Raw genomic sequence first — 10649 nt, forward strand, 5'->3', positions numbered from 1 at the left:
GGGTAACCTAGTGTGAAACAAACACATTCACTAAATGTAAAAGCTACAAAAGCCACTATGTAGAGTCTTTTATATTAACTGTTCTCAAATCTTAAGAGTTTCTCCTAGTGATTATTATGCAAAGCCTCCTTTTCTATCTCCCTAATGGGAATTAAGAGCTAATGCTAGGTCATCCCAAGGAATATTGGTGACGAAAATCCGCAATGTAAGCTGAGGTTGGACGATCACCTTGACGCAATCTTCAGATTTTATTGATTGCCATCCTAAAGTCATTGGTGTCTCTGAAACAGGCTTTAAACTTGCTAATAAATTCCTCAAAATTATTTATCAATGGAGATAATTTCTCTAACAAAGGAGCGAACCATGCCAAAGTTGTGCCTACTAGTCCCACTCATGATGCATTAATGGGATATTGGGAAGGATGCATTTGAATCACTAGACATGCTTGATTAATAAATCCTGTGAATTGTGATCACGTTCCATCAAATTTCGTAGGAAGACTGATCTTGGGTTCATGAAATTGAATAAGCAACCATACACTACAATATGAGAATGGTTGAACGAAACGGAATCATTACAAGAAGGAGAAAGATTGAATAAACAGCAAGCAACCATGCAAGCTTCATACCTAATGCTTCAACCAGAGTATGGTGAAAATTTTCAATATTCTCTAATGAAGCAATAAAGAGTTTCCAGAAACTAATCTTCATCTTATATCATATCTTGTAAACGTTTGCCTATTTCCTCGTCTTCACGTGTAATATGGTTGGACAGATAGGAAGGGGTATATGCACGCACGATTTCCTCAACACTAGGACAATTTTGTGGTTCCTCACAAGTAGCATAGAGAGGAGTCACATCGAAAGATGGGTCGAAGAACTTTCGACACATGTATGCGAACACAATAGTTGCGACCAATGGCGGCAACAATAGTGGTACATACACGAACTCCATAACTCTGAGATAGCCAAGCATTGTGAGTTGAGATAAGAGGAGAGAAGCTACTATCCGGGAATGGATGTGAGGCCACATCCTACCTCCGCTCTCGTACTTCGGCACGATCATGTTGAGCGCCTACAAAATCACAGAGGACTAATATTAACATGCTACTCATATATTAATAAATCCTTGGTATCATATCTTTACTCGAAAAGAAGTATGGCAATCTTTGGCAATGTAAGGACCCGTATGGGGAGGGGGTGGGGAGGTCAATCATTGAACAATTAAGGAATAAAGCTTCCTATGCCCAATCATTCTTTGAAATAACTCTGGGTACTGAATCGTCTCAACACTCATATTATCTCTATATGTCGGTACTGAATTTGGCTCCTAATGTATCATAATGTATACCATCCTTTTAACATAGATTAATCTACATATTATACTTGGATAATACATCTCTGGTTAGTACGTCGATTAATCTACACATCAAACAGGAATTTTATAGTACATGTCTTAATATGTATACATGCATTAATCACGCAGATACACTTGGTATAAACACCAAATTTGCAGATGTATGCATTTATCACATATAACATACATCTGTGTGACATTAACTTTAGGAAATTACTTGTATGCACAGAGTGCGGAATAGCCTTACCAGATTCCGCATGAATAGCCAGCCTACACCAAAGTAGACAATGGCAAACACCAAAATCAGCGGTGCTATGACTGCATATGAAAAAGTGATTGTCAAGATGAGCATATCCCCTGGGACACGAATTGCATATTTGAAGCACTTAGGAGCCCATGCTTCTTGGATGTCTTCCTCAGTCTTGCATTGGAACCTCTTTCTGATACGGAATTTGATGAGTGAGACTATCCTTGAGAATGCCAAGCCATAACCCACAAAGAGCCTGCATTAGTAAGCACCGGGAAAAAAAATTAGAATCATTAGAATCAGGCTGACAACATATATATGCCTAATGCACATATTGTTTTCGATTACTCCATTACATTGCTAGTCAAAATCCCCACAAAGAAAAAATGCAACGTGTTTGATTCTAGAAGTCCTCAAAACTGAGCGTATAAATGTGCTGATCGACATCTTTATATAAATGACAAGCAGAATTAAGGGATTTCTGGATGCGGATTGCACAGACAAATGCATAGGTATAGGCCTCGTGTTGTAGCAAATGGCGCGTTATATTACTTGATGGCCACAAATGAGATGAAGAAGCTGGCTTGTCTGGGCAGAGATTCGATTAGCTGTGAAATTATGAATCGCGGAGAATTTATGAATTGCGAATTATTGATGATGCCGAAAAGGTAAGCAAACAATCTGACGGCGATGGTGACACCCAAAAAGACGTTCAAAACATTGAAGTAGAAGAATTTCCCAGCAGCTGCCCTGTCCCCAAGGGCTTTTGAAGGAATCCCCTCGAAGCTTGAGAGCTTCAGGAGCAGAGATGGAAGCAAGAAAATGGAGATAAGGAGAACCAGCTGAGAAAGAATATACTGCAGTGGTGTGTTGACTAATAGCATATCCACCAGAGGCTTGAGCAAGATGGCGGCCGAGATGAAGTAGGCGGGGATCGTGTAGAAGAGGATCATGACCGTAACCATGAAATAGACTAAAGTTTTCCGGACGAGTCTCTGTACATAGGGTATAGCGAGGTTTCCCCATATGACCGCTTTCGGATCGGGAGCAGCACAGGTAGTCCATTGATTGGCATAGAGGCTATGCATAGACTGCGAATTTGTCAATGGTTTGATGTGATTACAATGGAAGACTGAATATTTAGTTAACAGACGAGCATTTAATATAATCATCCTCTTCATAATGATGATGATGATTAAGGCAGAGAGAAATTATCTCTGTTGTGAGATTTGGACGACATTAACATACAACTTAGGGGTTGATTAAAGATTAATAGACCGAATTAGACCACTCATTGAGAATCTTGGAGGAGTTGATTACCAGAGATGCACTGTTGGCAGCTGCTCTGGTACTAAAGATGACAATAGCGGCGCCGTTCTGCGACACGGAAAAAGTGACAGAATTTCGTTCAGTATCTAGAGCTCTTTCTTTCTCATCTTTCCGTCGCTTGTAGAAATCGATGGATTTTTCTCGACGACCAAAGAGACCGAGGAACCCAGTCCTATGCGTAGGCTCGATCTCCGTCTTCGAGTATTCCAGCTCTGCACGAGCCAGTTTCCTCCTAAATTCCTCCCTCTCTCGCCACAGCTTAGCTGCCTGAACCATGTCAGTATACAGAAAGAATTCACGCAATTAGTGTTGGGAATGGTTCCGACATGATGACAAAATGTTTCTCAAAGGGAGAAGCTTGAAGTTTGCAAACAAAAGGCAAACCTAGTTGTGCCCCCCACTTGAGATGGAGGGGGAGTATTGTTGGGGCTTGTCCACTCAAGTGGAGCCCACAACATTAAGTCGGGTGAACGCCGAATAGACTTAATACTAATTAGTTGTATTTAAATAAATAAATATATATGTATGTATGTATGTATGTATGTATGTCTCCTTTTTTCTTTTTGTATGTTTTTTTTGGGCATGTGTCTTTTGTGTGTGTGAGTGTGAACACAGGTTTGTAGACGTTGGACAAAGAAAAGAAGAAAAGGAAAAAGGAGAGACAACGTGACCTGTTTTTTTTTCTGTGAGAAAGAAAACAGAGAGCAAAAACTGGTTTTTCTGAGAGAGAAAACAGAGAACGAAAACTGATTTTTCTGAGAGTACAGAGAGAGAGAAACAAAAATCGAAAGAGTGAGCAAGGGGAAGAGTGAACTACTATCACAAATATAGAGACCTACGAGGGGTTGTTCGTGCTATCGAAGAACCACGATTGAACAACACCTCTCCTATCTACTTGTTTCAGGTTTCTTCGTTTTATATTTTTCTAGCTTCTTTTTTATTTGGTTTTCTATCCACCCAATTGGGCGAGGAATTATAATTTGGGTCATTGTTGTATCCACCCAATCGGGTGAAGAATTGTAGTCGAGGTTGTTGCCTTGAAGTAGATACATTCCTCTAGTGAGGTCGTATTTCATTGTAATCCAAATTATAGTGAAATTGTTTGGAACCTACGGTTCCCGTGGTTTTTCCCTATTTTGGGTTTTCCACATTAAAATCTTGGTGTACTCTCATTTTCGTCTTGTGGTTTCATCTATTGGTTATCAAGTGTTAATTGTGCTGGAAGTTTTAATTATCCTGATTCCGCTCCATATTCCCAACAAGTGGTATCAGAGCAGAGGTTCATACCTCCGCAAAGACTTGGAATATGGATGAATCATTAGGCGGGATGATTAAATTGACGGGTTCTAACGACCCCATTTGGAAGTCCAAAATGAGGGACATGTTGGTATGTAAAAACATGAGGTTGCCTGTACTACATGGTACGAGCAAACCCAAGAACATAGATGCATTAACTTGGGACGCTATGCATCTAAAGACATCTGCATACATCCGATGTTTTATAGACATGAGTCTATATAACAATTTCTGTGATGAAACCAAAGCAAACGAGTTATGGAGAAAAATCGAGAGTATGTTTCAGACCAAAAATGCTTTGAATAGAGTCTCCGTGTTTAGGAAACTTTTAAGACTTAGGTATCAAGATGGCTCTAGTATGGCAGAGCATCTTAATACGTTTCAAGGATTTATAAGTCAAACTGTCTCTCTAGATATACCTCTAGCAAATGATGTGTTGACCTTGTTATTGTTAGGCTCTCTCCCAGATAGTTGGGAAACCCTTGTTGTGACGCTTGGGACTGCAACACAACAAAAAGACCTAACATTGGACATGCTTAAGTCGAATCTTCTACATGAAGAAGCACGATGAAAGGAGCATGAGTCCAACTTTGATCATAAAGCCTTAGTCATAGAAAACAACTCCTCTAGAGGAAGAAACCATGGTAGGGGTCCACAAAATCACAGAAATAATTCTAAGGGGAGGTCTAAATCTAGAAATAGGAAAGACTCTAAGAAAGATTTCACGTGTCACTATTGTGGTGGTCTAAACCACTATGAAAGAGATTGTAGGAAGAAAAAGAGGGACCAAAAGAGTGGAACTACTGACAACAAGAAAAATGATTCCACGACAGCCGCATGTGATGGTGATATCATCATTGCGTGTGATGATGCTTGTGTCAACTTAGCATCCCAAGAAACCGATTGGATTATCGATTCGGGAGCCTTGTACCACATTACCCCATATCGGGAAATGTTCTCGTCATATGCCAGTGCTGACTTTGGTAAAGTCAAAATGGCAAACCACGGCGTGACTGAGGTCGTTGGCATAGGAAATATAATTCTGACCACGGATATGGGTTGCAAACTAGTATTAAAAGATATTAGGCATGTGCCAGACATTTGGCTGAATATTATTTCAGCCGGTAAGCTTGATGATGAGGGTTACACAAATTCCTTTGGTGAAGGAAAATGGAAGCTCATCAAAGGCTTGCTAGTATTAGCAAAATGTCTAAAACAGAATTCCCTCTATGTACTTCATGCTGTGGTGTCCGGCGGAGAGGTAAATGTAGCCAACAAGGATGCCTCGATTGAGTTATGGCATAAGAGACTTGGGCACATGAGTCAAAAGGGACTCGATGTTCTAGCAAGGAAGAACATCTTGCCGGACATAAAAGGGATGCACTTGGAAACTTGTGTTGATTGCTTGGCTGGCAAACAACACAGAGTTTCTTTTCAACATCTGCCCCCCAAAAGAAAATTTCAGCCATTGGAATTGGTGCACACGGACTTGTGCTATATGAAAGATAGAACTCTTGGGGGAGCATTGTACTTTGCCACATTTATCGATGACTTCTCGAGGAAGTTGTGGTGCTTTGCATTAAAGACTAAAGATCAAGTGTTTGAAATCTTTAGGAACTTTCATGTAAGTGTGGAAAGAGAAACTGGAAGAAAACTGAAATGAATCTGTGCCGATAACGGTGGTGAATATCAGGGACGATTTGAGGAATATTGTCGTGAGCATGGTATTAGACTAGAGAGAAGTGTCCCGAAAACACCTCAGCACAATGGTGTGGCTGAGAGGACGAATAGGACAATTTGTGAGCGGATAAGATATATGTTATCCCACTCAAAGTTGCCTAAATCCTTTTGGGGTGAAGCAATGAGGACTGCAATTGACCTCATAAACTTGTCTCCGTCAGCCCCCTTGGATGGCGATGTTCCCGATAGGGTTTGGACAGGCAAAGATGTGTCATACAAACACTTGAGAGTATTTGGTTGTAGGGCCTATGTTCACATCCCAAAAGATGAAAGATCCAAGCTTGATGACAAATGCAAACCATGCATATTCTTGGGATATGGCCATGAGGAATTCAGCTATAGACTTTATGACCCAGTAGAGAAGAAGGTCATTAGAAGCAGGGATGTGGTATTCCTTGAGGATCAGACCTTACAAGATCCGGAGCCGAATGAAATGCCGGATCTCACCCCTGATTTTTCAGTTACCGAACACCCAATGCCTGCCCCAGACACACAAGGTCATGGGGGAGATACCGAGGAGTATGATGATACGACTGATGATGCAGCCGACGACGATGATGGGAAAAATTATGACCAACATACTCTATGTGACATTTCAGCAGCTCCTCCGGAAGAGGAAGAGGTTAGAAGGTCTATGAGACATGGAAGACCTTCTACGAGATACAGCCCACATGAATATGTGATGCTTTGAGATGGAGGAGAGCCAAAAAGCTTTAGAGAAGCTATGGAAAATGATCATAAGGAGGAATGTCTTGACGCCATGAATGATGAGATGAAGTCTTGGCGAGACAATCACACTTATGATCTTGTAAAGCTGCCCAAGGGCAAGAGAGCGCTGAAAAACAAATGGGTTTACAGGCTCAAGATTGAGGAACATTGCTCACAACCAAGATACAAGGCAAGATTGGTTGTGAAGTGGTTCAACCAGAGAAAGGGAATTGATTTCGAGGAGATTTTCTCACCAGTGGTGAAGACTTGGGATCACACCCAGTCTCGATCTAGAAATCGAGCAACTTGATGTAAAAACCGCCTTCCTCCATGGCGATTTGGAAGAAGAGATTTACATGGATCAACCCAAAGGGTTTGGAGTCAAAGGTAAGGAAAACCTGGTATGCAAGTTAAAGAAGAGCTTGTACGGCCTAAAACAAGCTCCTAGACTTTGGTACAAAAAGTTTGACTCCTTTATGTTGAACCATGGGTATAATAGAACAAACACAGAACATTGTGTGTTTGTTAAGAAATTCCCAGATGGGGATTTTGTCATTTTGCTCTTGTATGTTGATGATATGTTGATTGTTGGTCAAGACACCAACAAGATTGAGAAGCTGAAAAAGGAACTCAGCAAATCTTTTGCAATGAAAGACTTGGGACCAGCTAAGCAAATCCTTGGGATGAAGATAACCAGGGACAGGTCAAGCAAAAGACTTTGGTTGTCTCAAGAAAAATACATTGAGAAGGTACTTGAGAGTGGTTCCGACATGATGACAAAATGTTTGTCAAGGGAGAAGCTTGAAGTTTGCAAACAAAAGACAAAATGTTTGTCAAGGGAGAAGCTTGAAGTTTGCAAACAAAAGACAAAATGTTTGTCAAGGGAGAAGCTTGAAGTTTGCAAACAAAAGACAAAATGTTTGTCAAGGGAGAAGCTTGAAGTTGTGCCCCCCACTTGAGATGGAGGGGGAGAATTGTTGGGGCTTGTCCACTCAAGTGGAGCCCACAACATTAAGTCGGTTGAACGCCGAATAGACTTAATACTAATTAGTTGTATTTAAATATGTATGTATGTATGTCTCCTTTTTCTTTTTGTATGTTTTTTTTGGGCATGTGTCTTTTGTGTGTGTTAGTGTGAACACAGGTTTGTAGACATTGGACAAAGAAAAGAAGAAAAGGAAAAAGGACAGACAACGTGACCTGTTTTTTTTTCTGTGAGAAAGAAAACAGAGAGCAAAAACTGGTTTATCTAAGAGAGAAAATAGAGAACGAAAACTAATTTTTCTAAGAGTGCAAAGAGCGAAAACAGAAAATAGAGAGAGAGAAACAGAAATCGAAAGAGTGAGCAAGGGGAAGAGTGAACTACTATCACAAATATAGAGACCTACGAGGGGTTGTTCGTGCTATCGAAGAACCACGATTGAACAACACCTGTCCTATCTACTTGTTTCAGGTTTCTTCGTTTTATGTTTTTCTAGTTTCTTTTTTATTTGGTTTTGCATCCACCCAATTGGGTGAGGAATTATAATTTGGGTCATTGTTGTATCCACCCAATCGGGTGAAGAATTGTAGTCGAGGTTGTTGCCTTGAAGTAGATACATTCTTCTAGTGAGGTTGTATTTCATTATAATCCAAATTATAGTGAAATTGTTTGGAACCTACGGTTCCCGTGGTTTTTTCCTATTTTGGGTTTTCCACGTTAAAATCTTGGTGTACTCTCATTTTCGTCTTGTGGTTTCATCAATTGGTTATGAAGTGTTAATTGTGCTTGAAGTTTTAATTATCCCGATTCCGCTCCATATTCCCAACAATTCCCAACAATTAGCTACACCATAAACTCAGAAAGATAAGGCAAAACCCTAATGGTTTGGACAGATTTGCAGAGATTATGAGATCCTTGGGTACATACATTGGATATCTTTGTGACGATGACACATGCTTTGTAGGTTTCAGGGTGCAGAGCTTTGAAGTACTTGTCCACCTGGTCATAGATGGTGCCACTGCCAGGCACAGGAGCAGGGATGTCCCTCACCAGAACTGCGTATTGCTCGTATTTTACTTTCTGAGGGTTAGATTGATCCACGCTTCTCAGATGCACCACATGCTTGTAGGTCTTCCATAGCCGATGCATCGTGACTATGGTGACCCAGTAAGCTCCAATTACATAGGCCCACAGACGTTTGCTCCCATCCTGCAGAATCAGTCAAGAAGAAGAGAAAAACCATCAGCTTCAGTCCATTGATTCGATTCCATTCTACAGATGTGATTAGATTAATATAATTGTATTACCGTGACATTCAGCATGGTGACCTTGTCGAAATCACTGAATCTATCCCTCGAATTCTTGGCTGTTATGGAAACAGGAAGCAGTATGGGCACGCAAAATATTGCTGTGTACAGGCAAATGTAGAAGGCTGCAAGGAATTCAAAGCAGAGGAAAGTAATTGAATCAGAACCAGAGGAAAGTAATTGAATCAGAAACAGAAGAAAGTAATTGAGTCAGAACCAGAGGAAAGTAATTGAATGAGAACCAGATGAAAGTAATTGAATCAGAACCAGTTGAATGTAACTGAATACGAACCAGATGAAAGTAATTGAATACGAACCAGATGAAAGTAATTGAATCAGAACCTGAATAAGAATCAAACTAATTGAACCAAAGTGAAGTTAGAGTCTAGTAGATTACGATGAGTCCACTAGTTAGAGCTCATATTTGAAGTCCATTTAGGTTGCGAGCAAAAAAACACAGGAAAATCATGAAACAAATGCAGGCAGGTCGGTCATTTTGGCATCTGATTAGCAGGCCATATCACAGAAACCTATTCACTGCAGTCGCAAACTAATCATTCTAAAAGTAATCGCATTCCAAACCAAAATCAGCAAAAACGAGTGGAACACAGGAAATTCTGCTTATAGATTAGTTACCAGATCCAAGAAACGTCATGTAGATGGCAGCATCCAGGCCTGCATTCTTGATAATCTCCTCCTCAGTAGCAAACCAAGCTTCGCTCAGCCAGCCGAAAAGCTTCGCTTGTAATAGGGGGGGACATTCTTGATTTTCTTGGCCGGGTAATAGATTACTTCGTTTTCAGGGATCCGAGAGAAGATGGAATGGACAATTACAAGAACCACGAAGATTAGGAAAGACGTGACCAGCGACACGACAAAGGTTGAGGTATCCATGTCCAATAACGATCAAGCTTTCTCTCTTAGAAAGGAATTTAAGAGAAGGTTCAGGCCTAAGATGTAACGGCCATGGAGGGTTATTATTGAATTAAGTCTGCCTAAGATTGGCGATGGCGGAAAACAGAAACAACTCAACATCAGAAATGCAGCAGGAACAACTCAACATCAGAAATCAGAGATTGTTTGTTGGACTTAAGATTATGGACTGACCTTGTTTGTTGGGAGATAGGGGGAAAGTAGAGCTTCTAAGCTATGGAGGGGGGCTGGTGTTGGGTTTATCCACTGAAATGGAGCCCACGATACAGAAAAACAGCATATATAAGGAAGAATTATTCCTTTCAGTCTAAGTCAAAACACATAGATCTTAGGTACCATTGGATTAGAGATGTCCTTGAAGAAAAGCCGATGTGGATTGAAAAGATTCGTACAAATGAAAATGGCTCCTACATGAGACACGAATTGAAAACATTCGTACAAATGAGAATGGCTCCTACATGAGACGCGCATTGAAAAGATTCGTACAAATGAGAATGGCTCCTACATGATGACAAGAGATGTTCTTGAAGAAAAGCAGACGCACATTGAAAAGATTCATACAAATGACAATGGCTCAGACATGATGACAAAATATTTGTCAAGGGAGAAGCTTCAAGTTTTCAAACAAAAGGAAAACCTAGTTGAAAAACAGAAATAAAGTTGAAAAATAGACATCTGAGAGAGAGAGAGGCGTGAGGAAAACTTCTTCCTTTTATTCTAAGACCGTACGTGACCAGACTGATGATGTTTC

General features: G+C 40.5%; 1 pseudogene across 1 annotated transcript; it reads right to left on the reverse strand.

Moving 5' to 3' along the window:
- Positions 1-511: 511 nt before the first annotated feature.
- Positions 512-9874, reverse strand: LOC147854442 (CSC1-like protein ERD4; annotated as a pseudogene). Its single transcript, XR_015531002.1, has 7 exons — positions 9602-9874; positions 8966-9090; positions 8586-8867; positions 2924-3199; positions 2156-2694; positions 1604-1859; positions 512-1074 (listed from the first exon to the last, which is right to left on the reverse strand). The product of XR_015531002.1 is annotated as a CSC1-like protein ERD4 (transcript).
- Positions 9875-10649: the final 775 nt, after the last annotated feature.

This window comes from Azolla caroliniana, unplaced genomic scaffold (assembly GCF_043228905.1).
Source record: "Azolla caroliniana isolate FFs.n. ecotype wild unplaced genomic scaffold, voAzoCaro1.0.p SCAF_15, whole genome shotgun sequence".
In the NCBI taxonomy this organism is placed as follows: domain Eukaryota; kingdom Viridiplantae; phylum Streptophyta; class Polypodiopsida; order Salviniales; family Salviniaceae; genus Azolla; species Azolla caroliniana.